This window comes from Bison bison, unplaced genomic scaffold, assembly GCF_000754665.1.
Source record: "Bison bison bison isolate TAMUID 2011002044 unplaced genomic scaffold, Bison_UMD1.0 scf7180017864491, whole genome shotgun sequence".
Lineage (NCBI taxonomy): Eukaryota > Metazoa > Chordata > Mammalia > Artiodactyla > Bovidae > Bison > Bison bison.
In genome coordinates, this window is record NW_011495050.1 from 2,190,163 (window position 1) to 2,204,034 (window position 13,872).

General features: G+C 39.0%; 1 long non-coding RNA gene across 1 annotated transcript in view; it reads right to left on the reverse strand.

The window, feature by feature from the left end:
• Positions 1–10,726: 10,726 nt before the first annotated feature.
• The window catches only part of LOC105005426, a 21,903-nt gene continuing 18,757 nt past the window's right edge, over positions 10,727–13,872 (reverse strand). Inside the window, exon 4 of the long non-coding RNA XR_827319.1 lies at positions 10,727–11,355. This is a non-coding gene — a long non-coding RNA (uncharacterized LOC105005426). The remainder of the gene's footprint in view (positions 11,356–13,872) is intronic.

Below are 13,872 nucleotides of genomic sequence, written 5' to 3' on the forward strand. Positions count from 1 at the left end.
AGTGGTAAAGAACCTGCCTGTCAATGAAGGAGACACGAGAGACAGTGAGTTCAGTCACTGGGTCAGGAAGATCCCCTGGAGGAGAGCATGGCAACCCACTCCAATATTCTTGCCTGGAGAATCCCATGGACAGAGGAGCCTGGTGGGCTACAGTCCCTTGGGTTGCAAAGAATCGGATATGACTGAAATGACTTAACACACATGCAAGATGGAGTCAGTTGTGCTAACAGCCATACATGTAGTACAGATTAATCTCATTTATGCTATCAAGTGCATAATCCTAAACCATTTATGTCTAGCTCTGTATGTGTGTTTAAGCAACACTGACAAGTTGGGTTCACTCAAGGAATACAACATTGGTTTAATATTACAAAATTGATTAATTTATGTTTTTGTAGATGATCATATCATCACATGCAAAAAAAGCATGTTTGATAAAATTAAATTCCCAGTCATGATTTTTAAAAATTCCTAGTTAACCAGAAATGGGAAGAAAACGTTCTTAGCCAGATGAAATGTCTCTGGAAACACCTACAGCCAACACAATTAATGGTGACATATTGAAGCCATTCCCTTTTAGATCAAGAATGAAACAAGGGTGTCCTTTATCACTGTTCTTCTTCAACATTCTACTGATTATCCAAGACAATGCAGAATGATAAGAAAAAGATATTAACAAATATCCAAACTAGAAAGGATGAACTGACAGTGTGATAGTCTATAAGGCCCTGAGCTGTCTGGTTCTAGGTCATTCCTCTTACCTCATTCTTTGTGTTTGGCCCAGCCATGCTGCCCTCTTGCTCTCCCTTTAAGAAATCAGTCATACTCATACTTAAGACCCTTTGCACTTGCTGTGTCCTCTGCCTAATGTTCTCTGTGTGACTTAAGATCCTTGCAAAAATGTATCTTTCTCGGGGTGACCTTCTCTGACTACCCTATTTAAAAGATGCAGACCTACCTACAGAATGGAAATGTGGACACAGTAAGGGAAAGGAAGCGTGGGATGAACTAGGAGATTAGGATCGACATATATGAAGCAGAAAGTATGAAGAACAAATGACTAGGAATATATACAGAAGTGTATGTGTGTGTGCTCAGTTGTGTCCAATTCTTTAAGACCCCATGGACTATAGCTCCCCAGACTCCTCTGTCCATAGAATCTTCCAGGCAAGAATACTAGAGCAGGTTGACATTTCCTACTCCAGGGGATCTTCCTGATGCAGGGCTCAAACTTGCATCTCTTGAGCCTCCTGCATTAGCAGGAGGATTCTTTACCACTGCACCACTTGGGAAGTCTGATATACAAAATTAATAAAACTATAAAGAAATGTAAGAGAATGACTAATCAAAAATGGAGAATGATGGTCATTTCTGGGGTTCATTGGATGACAGGGGAATGTGTTCAAGGGGTATCTAACATGTATGGTGGGTATATGTTTTTAAAAAATTATTATTTAAACTATACTTATAAATAATCTGTTTACTTTTTATATATGTGACATTCAACACTAACAATACTTTAAAAAGGAAGTGACTATAATATGATAAATGGTACCTAAGAATAATTTTTTAAAATATATCATGGAAGACTTTCCTGGTGGTACAGTGGTTAAAAATCTGCCTGCCAATGCAGGGCACATGGGTTCAATCCCTGGTCTGGGTAGATTCCACGTGCCACAGGGCATCTAAGCCCCTGTACCACAACTACTGAGTCCGAGCTCTAGAGCTGGCCAGCCACAACTTCTGAAGTCTGCATACCCTAGAGCCCATTCACTGCAGCAAGAGAAGTCACACACTGAGAAGCCTGCTCACTGCACCTAGAGAGTAGCCCCCACTCACCGCAGCTAAGGAAAGTCTGCGTGTAGCAATGAAGACCAAGGGTAGCCAAAAATAAATAAACAATAAAGTAATTTTTTAAAATATTTAAAAGGTATCATGGGAGGAGATTAGAATAGTCAAACAATTGTTAAGAAAGCAAATCAAGGTTTGTAGTGGGCAAGTGTAAGCCAGGAACCAGGGCAAAGGGAGTGGGATGGTTTTGTGGTCAGGGTCAGGACACTGAAAGAGCCAAATCACTGTGCCTACTCTCAGGACAACAAACTGGACCTCCGGAGACAAATGCCCCCTACAGCAGTATTCATGTTACCCTGGCAACTTGATTACCTAATTCTCGTGTGTCTGGTTTTCATGAGGAGGACCACTTATCCTGAGTCTGCTGATGATTAAAATAGCATTCTTTCTTTACTCCAACGTAAATTAAAAACCAGTTATAAGTCCTATGTTTGCGCAATTATTTTCTTTGATTACATTTTTCAGTTGACTGCTTTAGAGAATACCACCTTAAACTTTTCCATAAAATTTTTCCAAATTATACTATAGAATTAAACATTAGTTGTTTCTTCTATTTCCACAAACCAGGCTGTGAACAATCTTATTTGATTTTTTCATTAACAGAAAATTATTTCCTCTATATCTCTAAATAAATCATCTACTTAGGATTCTCAGTTTGGGTTATTCCTTGCTGTACGTGAGTTCAACTGTTACCTTGAAATTGCTGTAAACTTAATTTGATCTGCAGCAGAAGAATATTTGATTGAAAGATTTCCTTCACAAACAAAACAGAAGTTAAAAAACACCTCAATTGTTTCTTTACAAAGGTTATATTTGGTACTAAACTCTTTTTTCCCCCGCAAATAATCTGTTTCTGCACTATAAATGAAGAAATTTATGTAGAGCTGCTGTTCCTAATCTTTGGGTGAGTGCTCAGTCACTTCTCTTGTCCAACTCTTTGTGACCCTATGGACTGTAGCCTGCCAGTCTCCTTTGTCCATGGGTTTCTCCAGGCAAGAATGTTGTAGTGGGTTGCCATGCCCTCCTCCAAGGGATCTTCCTGACCTGAGGAGTAAACCCGGGTCTCCTGCATTGCAGGCAGATTCTTTACCACTGAACAACCACATCCGTTTCTCCAGGGCTTTTGATCCTGTGCCCTGTAGAGGAGGAGATAACCTTGTGGTTCTCTGTCTCTTCCCTACAATGCTCTCACTGTCATCCAAATCATCTGTCACAAGGTTGTGAATCTCCCTTCACTTCTCTTCCACTCACTTTCAGTGGGAGTAGCCCCAAAATTAGACCAAATTTATGGGCTCTAAGAGTTTCAGTGACACTGAAGCCCCCAGGCAGTTTTTGATGCTTTCTCCATGGGGTTGCAAAGAGTTGGACACAACTGAGCGACTTCCCTTTCACTTTTCACTTTCTTGCATTGGAGAGGGAAATGGCAACCCACTCCAGTGTTCTTGCCTGGAGAATCCCAGGGACGGGGGAGCATGGTGGGCTGCCGTCTCTGGGGTCACAGAGTCGGACACGACTGAAGCGACTTAGAAGCAGCAGCAGTTTCACTCAGAAGCTGCGTACAGATGTCATGTATACTCCTTGCCAGCTCCTTAGGACTTTTTTTTTTCCCCTGAATTTCTTTAGTCTTAGCCTCTTAGTTTTCTGGGAAATCTTTTTAGAAACAATGGGCAGAGTAAACAACCAAGAATGGAACCAAGTGCACATTCGGATTCTGAAAAAGCCTTTCCTCTGTGGCAAGAATTCAACCATGAGGATGCAGGTGAGTGGGGGCAGGTGGAAGAAAGTTGTTTCACCAGCTCTCTGAAATGTTGAAGAAAAATACTTCAGATATTGGCAAAAATAGAGATTCTGGCTCAGATGGTAAAGAGTCTGCCTGCAGTGCAGGAGACCTGAGTTCCCTGGGTTGGAAAGATCCCCTGGAGAAGGGAATGGCTATATACTCCAGTCGGAGAAGGCGATGGCACCCCACTCCAGTACTCTTGCCTGGAAAATCCCATGGATGGAGGAGCCTGGTAGGCTACGGTTCATGGGGTCGCTAGGAGTCGGACACGACTGGGCGACTTCACTTTCACTTTTCACTTTGATGCATTGGAGAAGGAAATGGCAACCCACTCCAGTGTTCTTGCCTGGAGAATCCCAGGGATGGCGGAGCCTGGTGGGCTGCCATCTCTGGGGTCCCACAGAGTCAGACACGACTGAAGTGACTTAGCAGTAGCAGCAGCATATACTCCAGTATTCTTGCCTGGAAAATTTCACAGACCAGAGGAGCCTGGCAGGCTCCAGTCCATGAGGTCTCAAAGAGTTGGACATAACTGAGCAACTAACACTTTCACTTTACACTACACTTTAGCACATTAGATCCACATAGGCATTATTTTTTTCAGTTGAGAATTTGGACTATTTCTTCAAGGTAGATTAACTGACTTATTTACTGAATCTTTGGCATCTATACTTAACACACTTATAATAATTCTTGTAAAATGGACATCATTGTTCTCCAAGGAAAACCTGGAAGGAAAATTTGACTCGGTCAGGTGATAAAATCTATTCTGGAAAAAGACAACTTTTCATGAAGTCCTTCATTTGATGCTGAAGACATGAATTGGTGTTTTTAGTCTCGGGCATGCTTCACAAATAGCTTATGTCTAAAGCATAAATGAACTATCAATGAATTTTTAGCATAAGTCACACAATAGTGCTGGTGGAAATTCACTCCAAAGAGAAAAAGCACCTGTATATCTATAATAGTTATTGCTAGGAATTCTATCACCGATTGTTATGAACTGATGGGAAATAAATAAACCAAACATGAAAAATAAATTCATTCTACTAATAGCTGCTATTATAAGTCCAGGAAGCCTAAATAAAATCAGGCAATAAAGACTGAAGAAGTGATGAAGAATTATGAAATTTATCTAATTCACAAGAACCAGGCTGTCAAATTTCCAGGAACAAATCTTGGAGTGTCAAAATCAAGTTTCTTAAAATCAATTTTTAAAACTATTGAAATCAATTTTTGAAACTATTGAAATTCAATAGTATAATTGAATAATACTATTCAAATTATTGAAATTTGAAACTATTGAAACTATTGAAATTACTTACACTTTTACTTTGCCTTAAATTAACAAAACCAATGTCACACTTGTTATCACATGCTAGCATATGGAAATCTTAAATAAAGATTCCTATTTTAAAATGCTTTAAATTCCCTTCTCATTTAGTTTTCTTGAGAATTTGTATTTTTGGGGGGAGAGAATACGAGACAGGAGGCACTTAGAAATCATGTACTGATTGGCACTTATGCTCCCAGTCAAGTGAAATAATTCAAAGAAGAACACCTAGGTTTCATTGCTTGATTAGACACTGAGCTTGAAGACCAGGGAGCAGTGAAGGGGAGGAGAAAGGAATGGGTGTGGTCAGAAAGGTGAGGGGACAGTGGTAGGTGTGAACCGAAAGATAAAGTTTCTGAACCATCCTTTTCAAAGTTTATTTAAACAGACAAAAATAACTGTACGAGAGGCCCCCTGCACAGCTAGAGTACTAGGTCCTTCTCAAACTTCCCTGCTCCCTGATAAATTATATTGTGCAGTTTTTTTTTTTTCCATTTTACTATTTTTAAACAATAACAAAAAACACTAGGGGTGTGTTTTGATTCTGCAGCTGCAGTGGTATTGTTCTTGTCCATTCGATGTGATGATAGATACTAAGAATTCAACAGCGATGATGCTGATGACTTCTGGCAGGCAGCTTTAGAGAGATCTCTGGGGTTTTGTGTGACTTGGGTCATGTTTTTCCTGAACCCTGAAAGGGGAGAGGCAAGATTTCATTACCTCACCTTTTGGGAAGTGTCCTGCAGTCATCACAGATACAGAGAGTGACTTGAGCTAAAGAATGATTATATATTGAAAGAACTCAGTGTTGTTAAACGAGAAGACAGAGAGGAGATGGAATAGTCAGCAAAGGGAAGCAGAGCAACTGACCCGAGTGGTATTATTAAAACAACAAACGAAATGGAAATACTTTCTGATGTACTATAAAATGAGACACATAGTGAGGGGAGGAGAGGGTGGTACAAACTGAGAGAGTAGCATTGACCTATGTATACTATAAACTACCATGTGTAAAATAGATAGCTAGTGGAAAGCTACTGTGTAGCACAAGGAGCTCAGCTTGGTGTTCCGTGATGACCTAGGGGGCTGGGATGAAGGGTTAGGGATTGGAGGGAAGCTCAAGAGGGAGGGGATATATGTATTCTTATGGCTGATTCACGTTGTTATATGGCAGAAACAAACACAACAGTTGTAAAGCCATTATCCTCCAATTAAAAATAAATTTAGAAAAAGATTTAAAACATAAAAAATAAAGTTAAAAAAAGAGAGGCACATGAAGGAAATCTTAAAAACAGTAAGATGTAGGAGCTCAACACTTCTTTTACATTTGGGAAGGCAACATTTATCTATTTTCTCAAAAGAAAAAGCACCCCAAACTTCTTCCATGTTTTATAGATTTATTCGTGGCACCGGCATAGAAATCACCAACCAACCGTTATAACACCTTCTGTCCGTGAACGAAGATACTCTAGGCACAGCTGACAGGAGCAAGCGCTCACCTGGTAGATTTTAAAATGCCAGAAATCTCATCTTACCCAAAATACCCTGCCCTGCCAAATGTAAATCCCCAGTATTAGTGTTAATAACGAATTAGATAGATACATAGTCCGTATACGGCTATCTGACCCTCTCTTATCAGTTTATCACAAAAGGATACACTTTAGGAGAAGCAGGATGTCATCAAGCCCTGTTTTAGGGGGTAGGTCCGAGGTCAAAGGGTGAATCACAATACAGGCCTGGGGAGGGAACAGTCATTCCGGAGGGAAGTGGGTGGGATATTCGAATGTTACAAGAATTGTTTTTGAATAATTCCTCTGCCTCCTCTACCCTTTAGTTAGTTGCTCAGTCATTTCCGACTCTTTGCCACCCCATGGACTGTAGCCCACCAGGCTCCTGTGTCCATGGAATTCTCCAGCAAGAATACTGGAGTGGGTAATCATTCCTTTCTCCAGGGGATCTTCCCAACCCAGGGATCAAACCCAGGTCCCTACATTGCAGGTGGATTTTTTACTGTTTGGGATTCTGTGTTACTCCAGTCTTAAAGGGAGAAATACCTCATTAACTTTTGCTCCTAGGAAATCAAATATGAAAATTATTAGGGTGGGATAGTACAGAAATTATGCAGCATTATTTTGTCTCCTGAAAAAGAATCCCTGAGCTTGAGGTTCAGTTTGGATACAAATTGGCCAAAAGCCAATTGATTGGTTCTACACTAGTTCCCCCAGGTCATGGAAAAATTCCAGAATGACAGCTTTCTTCATTTCCTTTCCTGTTATCAGGTATGGACTCCACCCTGCTGTTCTGTTCAAATGGTTCAGTTACTGAAAAAGGAGACAAAGCAGAATATGAGCAGAGGCATTTATTTGCCATCTCTTTAGACCTTAATGATGTATTTAAAATGAAGCCAAGGAACGGAATTCTTTCAGGTGTATGTAATCTAGTGGAGTCAGTAGCATTGGTGAGACCCATGAATGTACTGAAAAGTATTGCACATTTTATGAGTGTAAATATACATATAGTGGAAGTCACCCAGTTGCGTCTGACTCTTTGCACCCCCATAAACCATACCCCACCAAGCTCCTCTGTCCATGGGATTCTCCAGGCAAGAACATTGAAGTGGGAAGCCATTCCCTTCTCCAAGGGATCTTCCCAACCCCAGGATTGAACCAGGTGTCCTGCATTGTGGGCATATTCTGTACTGCCTGAGCTACCATGGAAGCCCTATGTCTTTTCTGTGGGAAAGAGTTTATATTTTTCATCAGCTTCTCAAATAGAAGCGTGGCCCAAGAAAGTTTAGGAGCTATCATAGAAGATTTAAAGATCTGAGTGAGCGACCGGGGAAAGGATGTAAAGGAGAATTTATAATGAATACACTTTAATGATGTTATCTGGTGCAGCACAGCATAAAACACACTGTGATGTACTCAAATCATCATTTGAGTCCTTTTGCAATATGCACAGTTACTTGTTCCTGTATGTATGCAGAACTTCCTGTTTGCATTTCAGGCATTTAGGGGAATGGAAGCTGAACTGTTGCCTTACTAAGGTTACTTCTTTACCAGAAGTTAAGGGTGTTCTTAAAAATGGTGGACTCTGAATAGTGTGATTTAAGTCTTGATGAAATAAAAATGTCCTTTCCTTTTATGTTAAACGACTGCTTTCCTAAATCTTAGCAATAAAATATGAATGAATTCTTGAATTCCTAGCCATTTGACTCCTCCCAGATCTGTTTGTGTTTGTGTGATGATTATTTAAAGAGAACGGGTGGTGTAGTACTTCCCAGGTGGCACTAGTGGTAAAGAACCTGCCTGCCAATGCAAAAGATGTTAGAGACCCAGTTTCAATCCCTGGGGTGGGGAAGATCCCCTGGAGGAGGGCACAGGCGACCCACTCCAGTATTCTTGCCAGGAGAATCCCATGGACAGAGGAGCTGGCAGGCAATAGTCCATGGGGTGGCAAAGAGACAGACATGACTGAAGCCACTTGGCATGCACACATGCATGCATGGTGTAGTTTTAATAAAGAGTGAAGTGAGATGTTAGTCAAGTCTTGAATAGGAATTAATTATGAATATATAACCTCCCATTTTCCCCCAAATGGTATAGCATTTATAATTCTAACATGACAGCATTTTACAATTCTTTTATCCTTTAACTGAGGTTAAGTGGGAAAATAATATGAAGAGAGAAATGAAATTACTTTTTATTTAAGTTTGTAAAATCACTGAAAACATCAGTGGCTTATTCCTTTTCATATAAAAGGGGAAAATAAAAATTTTAGGAGTGAACAATTATTTAGTCATGTAAATTTTATTATAAGTAATAATTTCCAATTGCTCTACACTTGAAAAATAAAAACAAAAATGAGCTGTGGGTAACATGAATATTACAAACTCACTTCAAAATATGGAAATGTTTGAAGAGAATAATAATTTCATTCAGAAAATCAACTTGATATATTTTTATGTTGACTAATTTGGTAAAGAAGACAAAAAAATTTAATAATATTTGAATTACATTTCACCATTACACTATTTCTTGTTGAATAATTAAAAGAATAATTAATGTAAAATAGATATATTTTGGCAATAGTACTTAATAAATATTTCTGTGTCAGAAAATATAGGCTTAGTTTTTTCCACTTACTCTTATCAAACACTTTAGTATAAAATCTAAATATGTCTTATCTAAAAATGTTTACTCCGCAGTTATTGCACGATGATGAAATGTACCATCTATAAAAGACTACATGCATTAGCTGTTTATTTTCTCAAGATAAATGAGCTTTCTTGACAATTTTTCTTTCAAACAAAATCCACTTTTTAGTATATCAAAAGATAAACAAGGAGCCAATTGTGACAAGCACTGCTACTGCGTTAGGCTCTTAAATTGTATCCTGTGTGCACGGTAAATAGAATAATATGGTTGAATCAAATGCTGGATGAGTAGCAAGTTATTTAAAAATGGGAATGCATAGCTGAGATGACATTAAGGTAAGAGCAGAATTAAGAGCTCTCACTTAGTAAAAATCAGCAGAAGAATTCTAAGTCTTCTAAGTTTGCAAGATCTGGTTAAGATCTAAGACAAAAATCCTCTATACTAGTAGCTTCAAAATACATGAATAATTACATATACTGCTTTAAATTTCATAGAGTGCCTTCTAGCTCTTTGTTGTATTTAACCCTCACAACAAATCCTTAGATTTTATGAGGACCGGGTATGTATTTTTTTTTTCACTATAGTATTCTCTGGGCTTCCCTGGTGGCTCAGACTAAAGAATCTGCCTGCATTACAGGAGATCTGGGTTCAATTCCTGTATTGGGAAAATCCCATGGAGAAAGGCATGGGAATCCACTTCAGTATTCTTGCCTGGAGAATTCCATGGACAGAGGAGCCTGGTGGGCTATGGTTCATGGTCTTGCAAAGAGTCAGACGTGACTGAGCAACTAACACTTTCACTTTTTCATTCTCCGTGTCTTCACTGTGCCAGGCATAGAGTAGGCACTCAGTAAAGTTTTAATTGGATAAGTGAAAGAAATAAAATGACTTGGGCAAAGTTATCAGTGTGTAGAGGAATTGGTTCACTCTTGATTTTTTGATTCTGAATCCTTGATCCTTTTTATAATTTTAGCTTTCATCTTTTCTATAGAGATAACGTTTGTTGCATATGTTTTCTTTTCTTTCCTGATTTCTAAACAAAAATCTTTTGAGTTCTACATAACTTATAACCTCTCTTATCATTTTTAAGTAGTGAAGTTATGTAGTTTACATGAGATGTTGGCAAAGTTTCTCTGTAAAGAGCTAGTTATTAAATATGCTCAGCCTTTTTGTCTTTATGGTTTCTGTTCTAACTCTTAACCTGCTGTGAAAAAAAATCATAGCTGACAGCAGATGAACGGGCACAGCTGTGTTCCAATAAAGCTTTATTTATGAACACTAATATTTACATTTCATACAGTTTTCTTGTGTTACAAAATATTCTTTTTTATTGAACTACAGTGGATTTCAAAATTATATGTTTCAGGTCTATAGCATAGTGATTTAATATTTTTATAGCTTATACTTCATTCAAAGTTATAAAATATTGGCTATATTCCTATGCTGGACAATATATCTTTGTAGCTTATTAATTTTATACATAGTAGTTCCTATCTCTTAATCCTCTACCCCTATTTTGCTCCTCTGTGCTTCTTTCTCCCAACTGGTAATCACTAGTTTGATTTCTACATCTGTGAGTCTGTTTCATTTCAATTTTCAGTTTTATTTATTTAATTTTTTAGATTCTACACATAAGTAAAATCATAGTGTCTGTCTTTCTCTGACTTATTTCAGCAAGCATAAGTCCATGTTATTCACTAAGTTCAGTAAGTCCAAATTCACTAAGTTCATCCTTGTCATTGCAAATGGCTCAATGATATCTCATTGTGGTTCTGAGTCACATTTCTCCAGTGATTAACAGTGCTGAGCAATTTATCATATGCCTGTCAGTCATCAAACATTCCTATTGATTTAACTTCAAACATTTGTCATGGTTTTATTCAGTAGAAGGTAAACCATGAAAACATGGAGAGACACAAGTTCTTTTGAAACACACAGCAAAGTCTGAGATGCTGACTGCCAAATATAAGGTTTATATTTAATCTTGAATGTTTGTTTCTTGTATGTGAAGCCCCCACCCTTTCAGTGTTGATTTGCCATTTTCAGATGTTCATTTCTGAAGTATTAGTGAGGGTGCATTCCTATGTGTGACATAGGAGTTTTTGTTTCATCCTCCTTCTTGAACTGAAATATTAGACTATGACCTCCTGTTTTTATCTTCTTGACCAAGCCTTGCATCTCCTCTGGTGAGACTCTTTGAGGACCAAAGGGCTTTTATTCCATTTGTGTACAAGCTGTGATGGGAGTTAAAAGAGAAAGATTTCTTTATTTGAAAGATGTCCTGTTTAATGTCAAAGAAGACACACACTGGTTCACTGTGACAAAACACACTGGTTTGTGTCAGCTTTGCTTTTAATTGGAACATTGGAATGTTGAGATATTCACCAAATCTCTTTCAGCTTTTTCATTTGTAAAATGAGGTTAATTGAACTACATTTTAGTCAGGATAATGATGGTTTTGTTGTGCTACCAAAGATGTCCCAAATTTCAGTTGCATAAAACAGCAAAGGTTTTTCACATTGTCCTTCATGGATTTGTAGGAGATCTTAGGCTTGGGTACTCTCTTAGGGACTCAGACTTGGTACCTTATCAAACACTGCCCAAAGCAAGCAACATATGCTACGAGTATTCAATTTTCCTACCTTTTCCCAAGACCTTAAATTTCTTAAATGCATCATAAGGTTATGCTTCCAATTTATTTCAGGTGAGGATTTACTAAATGATTTGCCACAGAATAAGATGGAATGCAATTCTTTATGCCTCCACTAACAGTTTCCTTGCCAGTCACTACTTGATTCCTAAGCCAATGCTATTTATTTATTTTGGTGCACTACCCTAATTATGGGTTTCCCAGATGATGCTAGTGGTAAAGAACCCTCCTGCCAAAGCAGGAAACCTGAGTCCTGGGTTTGATGCCTGGGTTGGGAAGATTCCTTGGGAATATAACCGACTCCAGTATTCTTGCCTGGAGAATCCCATGAACAGAGGAGCCTGGAGGGCTACAGTCCACAGGGTTTCAAAGCGTTGGACATGACTGAAGTGACTTAGCATGCATGCACCTTAATTATACAAACTAATTTCTATATTCATCAGGTTATTATGAATCATGCTGTGATAGCAAATAACCTCCCACAAAACAAATGGCTTAAAGCAAAAAGACTGGTTTGGTCCCATCAGTTCATGGCAAATAGATGGGGAAACAATGAAAACAGTGACAGAGTATTATCTTGGGCTTCAAAATCCCTGCAGATGGTGACTGCAGCCATGAAATTAAAAGACGCTTACTCCTTGGAAGAAAAGCTATGACAAACTTAGACAGTGTATTAAAAAGCAGAGACATTACTTTGCTGACAAAGGTCCATATAGTCAAAGCTACGGTTTTTCCAGTAGTCATGTACAGATATGACAGCTGGATCATAAAGAAGGCTGAATGCTGAAAAATTGATGCTTTTGAACTGTGATGTTGGAGAAGACTCTTGAGAGTCCCTTGGGCTGCAAGGAGATCCAACCAATCAATCCTAAACAATATCAATCATGAATATTCATTGGAAGGACTGATGCTGAAGCTGAAACTCCAATACTTTGGCCACCTGACGCGAAGAGCTGACTCATTAGAAAAGATCCTGATGCTGGGAAACATTGAAGGCAGGAGATGGTTGGATGGCATCACTGACTCAATGGACATGAGTTTGAGTAGCTCTGGGAAATGGTGAAGGACAGGGAATTCTGTAGTCTGCAGTCCATGGGGTCACAAAGAATAGGATATGGCTGAGTGGCTGAACAACAACAAGAACACATTACATTAAGTGTCGGTTGGCTTTTTCCTCATTGCAGCCCTTCAAGGATCCAAGTGCAATAAAATGTAGCCACCACATTAAAGTTTGTTGCAAAACCAAAGAGCAAAGAGAAATCTGATGGTATCATCAGTTCAGTTCAGTCACTCAACTGTGTCTGACTCTTTGAGACCCCATGAATCATAGCACAACAGGCCTCCCTGTCCATCACCAACTCCCGGAGTTCACTGAGACTCACGTCCATCGAGTCAGTGATGCCATTCAGCCATATCATCCTCTGTCGTCCCCTTCTCCTCCTGCACTCTATCTTTCCCAGCATCAGGGTCTTTTCAGATGAGTCAGCTTTTCGCATCAGGTGGCCAAAATATTGGAGATTCAGGCAATTTGATCTTCAGCATCAGTCCTTCCAATGAACACCCAGGACTGATCTCCTTTAGGACGGACTGGTTGGATCTCCTTGCAGTCCAAGGAATGCTCAAGAGTCTTCTCCAACACCACAGTTCAAAAGCATCAATTTTTCAGCACTCAGCTTTCTGCACAGTCCAACTCTCACATCCATACATGACTACTGGAAAAACCATAGCCTTGACTAGATGGACCTTTGTTGGCAAAGTAATATCTCTGCTTTTTAATATGCTATCTAGGTTGGTCATAATTTTCCTTCCAAGGAGTAAGCGTCTTTTAATTTCATGGCTGCAGTCACCATCTGCAGTGATTTTGGAGCTTCCAAAAATAAAGTCTGACACTGTTTCCACTGTTTCCCCATCTATTTGCCATGAAGTGATGGGACCAGATGCCATGATCTTCGTTTTCTGAATGTTGAGCTTTAAGCCAACTTTTTCACTCTCCTCTTTCACTTTCATCAAGAGGCTTTTTAGTTCCTCTTCACTTTCTGCCATAAGGGTGGTGTCATCTACATATCTGAGGTTATTGATATTGCTCCCGGCAATCTTGATT